Below are 9,259 nucleotides of genomic sequence, written 5' to 3'. Positions count from 1 at the left end.
TGTGGTCACACCACAGCCTGGTGTTGTTTCAGATGATTTAATTATGGTAAACACAATACAGTGTAATGTCACTGTGTTCTTGGCTCGTTCATATGCAGAGATTTAATGAACTGAAGCAGGAACTTTCGATACAGTTTAAAGAACACAATCACACACATTCATCCACAGATCAACACAGACTGATTCACTGACTCCTGTTAGAACCACAGTAAACATTATTACACACATGCATGGCTGAGTTGTTCTAATCATACACACATTTGAGACTTCTAGTAAATATTCTAGTATTTACGTGTGTCGTGTCCTTTATAATCCCCCATAGTGTGCGTGTGTGTGTGCATGTGTGAGTGTGTGTGTGTATGACAGACATCTTGTAGAGAACCCCTGCCTACGTCTCTCTCATTTCACACTGGTCTGGCTGTGTCTGGCTGCAGGGGTGGAACAATCATATGCTTGTGACCTGTGTGTTTGTCGGTGTGTTTGGTTCCTCTGGTACATGTTGATAGCTCAGACATGTGAGACACAGACATACACAGTGTGTAGGTGGGAGTGTGTTTCACAGTCACATATGAGTCCATTGTATTACATCATGTTTTAATATAGTTGTGGGAACTCCCACACACAGAAGAGTTCTGCACAGATACTTGTGCCACAGCAGAAAACTTTGTTTCTAACATCGTTCTATAAAGAACCTCATGTTCCTATGACGACACCCTAAAGAAGTGTCAGGTCCTACACACAGGGAATTCATTGTCTCTGTGTTCCTCTCTTTCTTTCTGTTAGATCCAGAGAGAGGGTGATGTTTTCTACCCTGCCCAGCCTCGCCCTCAGCCCAGCACACAAACATCATTTGCAGGTAAGACTGTCATTTGGTTCATTCACCGGGTGAGAGGAAAACAAGAGGAACTTTGAAACACAGTCAGATGTGTATTATCTTTATTCTTTTATTCATCAGTGGATATATTCATTAGATTAGGTTTGCTATCCTCCGTTTGTTTGAGTCTTTACTGAAGAAGCCTCTGACCTGGAGACATCCGGAGAAATCTTCTTTTCTGACGTCCTGTTCATGTGAAGGAGGTTTAAAGAGTCCAGGCCATTACCACAGCCACAGTGCAGTAAACTGTTAGACCATTATGTGCCTGAATCATAGATCTAGACCAGACAGTCTAAACTTTAAATCATAAGACACCCAGTTTGGTATTGATGGCTGCTTCTCCAGGTGAAACCTTTTGCAGGTCTTAAACCTTACTCTATGGAAAACCTTGGTCCATTGGTATAGTTTCTGTTGGTAAGAATCCTGGTGTTGGTACTCACCTAATGTCGACTGTGCTGATAATTCACACTGCACTACCTTTCCATTGGGCTGAATAGTTACACCAGCACAACAGGGATCTTAGCTGGACGGCAGTAAGATAATGTAAGGGAAAGTTGGTTTTATCTTCAGGTATATGTTGGGTCCTATATTTAATCCAGAACCTTTTACTGTTCCACACAAATCCTGAGATCATCCTAATCTATCACTAAACTCACTAAGGCGGACTGAAACAGGAATTGACTGGAGGTACAGAAACTGGTCAAACATATGTTCACCTGTCTGTAATTACCTTATTAACAGTTACCATCGTTACTTTCAAATATTGTTTTGTTGTTATCCAAACTCCATGATCCATCAACGTTTTCATGTGAACCACCGAACAGGTGATGTAACTGAATTCATCATGTATGTATCAGTGATCATGAGTTTATATTGATTATCAATAACAGAACAGTAAAGATACTGGAGAAAGTTAAGTGTTGTTTAACAGACAAACACTGTATCCCAGAGCTTCATTCAGACTGATCTGAACCACAAGCTGAAACATGTTGGTCTCACAGTAAAGGTCATTTTATATAGGACGGGTCTAACCTCTTTAAACTGTCTCCATCTTCACTCATCTCAGATACAGGTCTCAAAAGTCCTCATGATGGCAGTCTGATGTGCTGCAGCTGAGGTCTCTGTGTCTATGTTAGCATCAGACTAATAAGTGGGTTTTAAAATGATGAATTCATTCTTTCACCTCACAAACATCTGTCTTTGTACCCTCCATACTGTCTTTTAACAGAACATTAGTGGTCGGCTGTAGCCGTGTAATATTTGTTTGATCAGTGATAGCACGTTGTGGCTATAGTAACTGATTTATCAGAAAGAGACATTATTAAAGCAGCAGTGTCAGTCAGTCTGACACAACACAATCCAATTCAGGCACCAGCCATCAATATACCTGGTCCACATAAAAAGCATGATGTGAGACAGACATGGACAGACCTGGTGAGACTAACCTTCTACAGGCTGAAGTCCTGAAACAAAAAGGTCTGACCTCTGGTTTTCAGTCTTTGTGGGTTTATGTCATGTTGTTAATGGTGACATCATTCCAGCTCAGCGACAGGTGACATGATGTTCAGTCGGCCTGGTTCTCTGTAGTCTTGGTGGTATGTGCTCAGCTTCCTATCTCAGTGGATTGCAACCACAGCTGCAATACTCCACATATTCAGACACAGTTCACTGTCTCTGGTCACTGACCCAAGATCTCATGACTGTATCTCTCTTCTTTCAGCCGTTCGTCCAGAAACAGAGTGTGTGTCTGTGTGTGTGTCACACAGAGACACTGACAGTCTGACAGTCAGCGCTGAGCTGGATGACAGCGTCTTTAAGAAGGTATTAAACCCCTACAACACACACACACACACACACACACACACACACACACACACACACACACAGCTGGTGAAGGTTTGTACTTCTTTTCTAAATTTAACCAAGAGGAAAACCTCTGAAGGGACTGTTACGTAACAGACTGGGAAACTCTGCAGCTTGGCAGGGACCAGAGGGACACCAGTTGAGTGGCTGTTCTACTCTGTGCATCGACACTGCAGTCATAAACTCTGAATAACTGGGAGAATATGTGGAGCCATAGACCACACAATCCCTACTCCAGATTCAGGATCAGTACGATGTTTATAAATACTTCTTCATGTGTCTCTGTGGGTGTAGTTCTACAGAGAACTGTTCACAAAACCATGAAGGTTCCTCTATGGTACAGAGAGTTCCGTGTGACTCACTTGTTTCCACTGAGTAACTCCAGAGACCGCATGTGACTACATCTGGCTGCTGATTCTCCAGAACCTGGTCTTCCAGTCTGACTCCAGGACTCAGCTTCAGTAAACAAACAGTTGCAGAACAATAGAAAGGAATGTAGAGGTGGCAGTGTGGATATGTTATTGTACTTGAGTTCACGGGAGACAGTGATTTTACTGTCTCCTGTGAACTCATGTACCTTCATTCTGAGCAGTCTGAGCAGCTAGGAGGTCCTCAGTAGTTCAGTAATTTGAGGTTCTGTCTCTCCTGTTGATCATCTTCTTTCATTCTCTGGTGTCTTCTTATCCTCTCTAGCCGGACCCTCCTCCCTGTGCTGGATTAAGGGGCAGAGGGGTCTGTGTCTCTCATTTCTCCTCAGATCATGCATTGATGTGGCGAGCCCTTAGTCCCAGTGAGGGGGCTTGGTCAGGGGCCACCCCTGACACAGTGGACCCTCAGAGCTCCGGACTGTGCTGGAAGTCAGAAACAGAGGACAAAGGTACATCAAACAATTTATGACACAACATAGGAGTTATAAATGTTCTATCTAATCTTAACAAGAAAAGATGGTGGAAAGAACGAATCAGAAGTCTTCAGGATCAGGATCTGTGTACTTCAATAATCCTCTTTCACTTGATCTAAAAACTGTGGGTAATAAGATCATCATGTTCTGCTGTAAATCCGAGGAGGAGGAGAGAAAGAGGGAGGAGGAGAAGAAGATGAAAAAAAAGACCAGCTCCCAGAGAATGCAGTGTCCTCTGCTATCGTTCGAGCCTCCATCAGATCCTTATCTCCATTTCGTCGTCACAGCTGGGAGCCAGGCAGGAACAATGCTGCTGCAGATATGGACGTCACACAGCGCAGGTATCAGCATCGTTAAAGGCTCTCTGAGTGATGACTGTAAAATATCTGGTCGCCATGACAACCCAGAACATGTCAGGATTGGTGAGGCTTCAAAGAGCCATCACAGGACTATATTGTCCCAGAGAGACAGAGGGAAAAAGTGTTGTTTTAATAGGGTGGGAAACTGTTTGATGACCTATGAACAGCTCTGCTCTGCGGACAGCTGTGGGACACCACACCACCACGTAGACCAGCACCTGAAGTGCTACAGACAGCTCCAGTTTTCTTGCATTAACAGTGATGAATGTGTAAAACGAAGAGATACACCTCATCAGCTCAGATAATTTAAAATGAGCAGATTTAGCTGACACTGGCTTTAAGAGACAAGTCCACCTCACTTCTGTCCCTCCTGTCCCATGTCCCTCCCTCATCTGCCCTTTCTGTCCCTCCTGTCCCTCTTTGTCCCACATCTCTCCCTCATCTGTCCCTCATCTATCCCTCCTGTCTCTTGTCTGTCATTCGTCTGTCCCACGTCTCTCCCTCGTCTGTCCCGTGTCTCTCCCTTGTCTGTCCCTCCTGTCCCTTGTCTGTCCCACGTCTCTCCCTCGTCTGTCCCTCCTGCCCCTCGTCTGTCCCTTGTCTGTCCCACCTCTCTCCCTTGTCTGTCCCTTGTCTGTTCCTCCTGTCCTGTCCCTCGTCTGTCCAACGTCTGCCCCTCCTGACCCCTCGTCTGCCCCACATCTCTCCTTCATCTGTCCCTGTTGTCTCACCACTAACTGTCCATTTGTCTCTTCTTCCAGCTCGTTGAAGAGCCTGTCAGAAGAGATGAGAGTCAAGCCCCCCCTCCACAGGAGAAGGTACACCACCTCATTGATCTGGCGTGATGTCATCATCTCTCAGGCCTCAGCCTGCTCACATGACAGTCTAGACACAGACACACACACACACACACACACACACACACACACACACACACACACACACACACACATTGTCCAATGGAAAAGTCATTAATGGAATGAAAGTGTGGTAGGAGTTAGGGTGGAGATGGAAAACTCCTCTGATTCAGTCTATGGTGCAGTGATGTGTGTCCAGCTGATCAGCACACTCAGCTCCAGTGTAGACGTCTCTCTCTGATTGGTCCAGTACTGAGTGAGAACAGGAGAGAACCACCTCCTCCTCCTTTAGAAACCAGCTGGAGCGAGGCATCCGTCTGTGTCCTGACTACTACTGTACATGTAGTACACATCATCATCATCTTTCCCATCATCCACTCCTTCTGCCCATTAATCATTCTCCGAAGAAGTCTGTGAAATGTGATTGAAAGCTCCAGAAGCCTGTGGGTGAATCTTTAGCATTTGTCTGTAGTGGCAGACACAGAAAAACACAAATAGCCCTCTAAAACATAGCTCATCATCATCATTAATCCATCAATCTAATCATCTGTCTCTGTCTTCCATCATCCATTATTCATCTCCAGTATGAGCTGGTGTCCATCCAACCTGCATCATCCTGATCAGCAGCAAATAGACAACAGAAGGTAAAGAGGGGAGGGTCTATGACAAAGACCCTGTTCTAGTTCTGGGTCTGGTTCTCAGCATCTTGTTCAACTGTCACATAAACATGTTATGGCTGCTCAGCACCACAGCATGAGAAACACACATATGTTTGTTTGAAACCAGCTACAGTCTGGAGGGTCTGGAGGTGCAGCAGGGAGGGGTCCAGACTCAGTGTCCTGGTCTTAGGGACAAGGATGAGAGGACTGAAGGCCGGGCTTTCCGTCTGGACAGCCAGGAGAGAGGTTCACTGGTCTCCCTGACTGAGGAGGAGCAGGAAGGAGATGGCAGCAGCATTGACAGCCAGGTGTGTGTGTGTGTGTGTGTGTGTGTGTGTGTGTGTGTGTGAGATTGTGAAGCTGTGTGTTGTGTATCTCTGACAAGGACTGAGGCTCCTGCCTCTTCCCCTCTGCACAAACTACTGTTACTAGACCAACTGCATCCAACCTTCTTTCTACAGTTTGTGAGGGACCTTCCAGTCTCATTGAGCCCCCTGCAAGGGGGGTCATGTTGACTTTCTGCAGGACTCACAGACTCAATGAAACAAACTTCTAATCATCGCTCATTATTTATTAGTTCTTCTCCCCTCATGTGTTTGTAGACATCACATCAGGCACTGTCCATGACAACCAGCTGCCCTGCCATGTTCCATCACCAAACCCTCACCAAATCCATCTCCATGGTTGCCATCAGTCACCGTGATGTAGATGGTGAGTTTGTATGTTTTTGGTACCTCGTTGTGTTGTTACTCTTCATCCTGTCTCCTGTTCTTTTGAAGTTTTTGAACTCGTTCTTCTGCCTGTTCATCTGTTCATTCTCACCACGTCCACACCTGTTGATGAGAGGATTTCCTCCATCAAAAAAACAAATCAGCTTCTCCCTCAGTATCTCTCCGCTCCTCTTTGCTGCTTTTCTCCCGACTCTTCCTCCAGTGATGAGGATGAGGAGGGAGAGAGTAAGTATGATGAGTGTTTCCTCTGTCAGTGTGGGCCCTGTAACACCACCCTACAAAACCACAAATGCTGACTAAACTGACCTGGAGCTGCAGAACCAGAGAGAGAAGACATCAGCTGTTAATAGAATAGACAGTGGAGTTCAGTGAATTACAGGAGTACACAGGAGTGTCTCTGCTGTCTAATCTCCTGCTATCTGATCTGTGTACAGCCTTAAGAACACCTTAGCTACCTCTGATTAGTGTCACTGCTTTGCTTCATGTTCGTTCCTTTACTAAATGAGACACACACATCCAGAGTCAAGTTGAGCTCACTGGTTAGGAGTCATCCCACAAAAAAGTTTAACCAGACTCAACTTTTGCTGCGACACAATGTGATGTCATTCAGCAGGATGCTGTATTGAGCAATCACATACAAGCCAGGTCACATTGCTGCTGACTACTTTGTAACCTGAGGACAGTGTTTCTGCTGTTACCTGACTGTTGTAGATAAAATGATCATCGATGTAAAAACTTTGCAGAGCTGTTAAATCCAGTCTGAGTGTTACAGACATGCTCTGGTTGTGATTGGTTCAGACCACTACACTGCAGTTAAACAGAAAGAAAACAGGTTCTGTTCTTGACTTTGGAAACAGTAGTAATTTATACAGTAAAACTGACGCAAACCTGCAGGATGAAAACCGATTTTCTATCAGATGATTATGATCTTTTGTACTCAGGGTTAGGGTTGTGCTCTTGTACTGATGTGTGCTGCACTGTTGTGATAGCTGGTAATAACCCTTGAGTCTTTCCATCTGTGTTTGGTGTTATCCTCTCTGTCAGAGACTCGTCTTGTCATCTCAGTTTCAGATTTAGCTTTCAGCACTGTGTTGCAGTGTCATAGAGACAGTGTGACCTGCAGTGTAGAAGCTGTGTTGGCCTGATCAGATAATGATGTTCTCTCTGCTTCCTTTAGGGGGCAGCTCATTCTCCAGTAACTCTGGCTCATTGGAGTACAGGTAAGAAGGGTGACTAATGAAGATCATCTACTGTAGATGATGGTTCAGTTTTAAACACAATAACTTTCCAGAACAAGTGTTGACACAAGCTGTAATCTAATGCATGGATTATAGTTTAAATACAGTAACACAGCTTTAACTTTAAGTCAAACGTGTTACACTGCTGTGTAACTGAGAAAAGTGCTGAGGTGGCTGAATGTTGGTTTTGCCCTTTAGCACAAAGCACTGAGTTTGGTTAAAGTGAGCAGATGTAATGGGTCTGTGTGTTTGTCAGTATTTCAGAGGAGGAGCCCGGCCCCCTGCGGAGCGATACTGAGGGGAAAGGAGGAGCTAAGATCAGCCGGACGTTCAGCTACCTCCGCAGTAAGATGAGCAAGAAAGGCAAGGTGAGAACTAGTACTAGAACAAGTTACTGCAGCTTACAAGTACAGGTGTACTGTGCACCAACAAATCCACAGTGACCGTCCCCCATCCCCACCCTTCTACAGCACATCAGAGAAATCAGGAAGATGACTAAAACAACACAACTAACTGTGCAGTGAAGCTAACCATGCAGTAAAGTTAGCTGTGTAACAGACACAACTGCACCATATTATTAGTATGAGTGAAATATAGTGTCACTGTGCCACATTATATTTTTCAGATATTTTATATATATACACACACACACACACACACACACACACACACACACACACACACACACACACACAGGTAAGAATGAATTTAGATTTCAGCACATTTCTTGATTCTTGCTGACATGATGCCACCAGGAGGCACTGTCCCTTCAAACAGCATCTTCATCCTGCTGGTGCACAGCTGTGGACTCTAGGTTCAGTACATGTCAGTGTGCAGCCACTCAGAATCAATGGTCTGTTGGTTTATTAGTCTGAATTCAGGTGACTTTCATGTAAACTGATGTGTTTCATGTATGATGCTAGGTCCTCCATCACTCTAACTTCAGAGGGAAGTGACGCCTACCCAGCAAGATTAAAATAGAGCTGAAACCAAATAAAAACCCAAGTGAAACCAAATATTCAAATAAATGAATCAAGATTGGAATAGAACAGAAAAGGCAAGAGGATCTACTTATATAAAACATGTTTAACACTAACATAAGTGAAAAAAATTAAAACCAATAATACAAAATAAAACAATATCACAATAATAAAACAAAGATACAAAAAAACAACAGAAAATAATTGGATCATTAAATCCAACATACAGTCTGTGGGTTTGTGCTGAAATGGTGGTTTTGTGAGCATGACGAGCACTCACTGCAAAACACTACAGATGGTGAAAGAGGAAGTGTGTGTGTGTGTGTGTGTGCGCGCGCATGTGCGCATGTGCAAGTGCGCAGATGTTTGTTAGCTCACTTCCTGATTTGAAAGCAGACAGATGAGCAGCAGAAGCTTGTACACAATGATGATCAAGAAGATAACAAGAAGACAGAGAAAGACATCCAGCGAGACGGGACTCACACTGAGGATTAGAGGTAGACAGACGGATAGACACAGAGACAGACATAGAGAGTGACAGACAGACAGGAGGACTGTTACAGCCATGCTGAGTAAGAGGTTCAGTTGCTCTGTGAGGTGGAGAGGAGAGCCTGGATCAGATGAGGTAGGAGGATGATGTGTGTGTGAGGACAAGGGTGATGACAATGTAGTTGATGATAATGATAAGGATGCCTGTGATGATGGTGAAGGTTTGGGGTTTTAGATTGCAGTGTTTTTAATGAAGTATGCAGAGGTTATGTTTTTGTTGGTATAAACACATCTTTGAAATGAGACTT

Source organism: Seriola dumerili, unplaced genomic scaffold (assembly GCF_002260705.1).
Source record: "Seriola dumerili isolate Sdu_G_001 unplaced genomic scaffold, Sdu_1.0 BDQW01000056.1, whole genome shotgun sequence".
Taxonomy (NCBI): domain Eukaryota; kingdom Metazoa; phylum Chordata; class Actinopteri; order Carangiformes; family Carangidae; genus Seriola; species Seriola dumerili.
The sequence above is the reverse complement of the archived record's forward strand: the minus strand, read 5'-3'. Positions refer to the sequence as shown.